Source organism: Nannospalax galili, unplaced genomic scaffold (assembly GCF_000622305.1).
Source record: "Nannospalax galili isolate Female #2095 unplaced genomic scaffold, S.galili_v1.0 scaffold136, whole genome shotgun sequence".
NCBI classification, from domain to species: Eukaryota; Metazoa; Chordata; class Mammalia; order Rodentia; family Spalacidae; genus Nannospalax; species Nannospalax galili.
This window is the reverse complement of record NW_008340872.1, coordinates 6672527-6672758: the sequence shown is the minus strand read 5'-3', so window position 1 is coordinate 6672758 and position 232 is coordinate 6672527.

Genomic DNA, 232 nt, shown 5'->3' with positions numbered 1-232 from the left:
CCACTCATCAAAGAAGCTTCTTTTTGCCAAGATGGAGGCTTCTGAAGAATTGCACAACTGGTCAGATACAGAGAACGTATATCTGAGAGATGCCCAGTATGAGGTGACACATCTACAGTTGAACCTCTAAAATTAAGGCTCATGGAATATAGATGAACAAGGGGTAGAGAGAAAACTAATGCACGTCCCCAACTCTCACCAGTAGAGCTTCCTTGTACAACAGAGTGCGAAG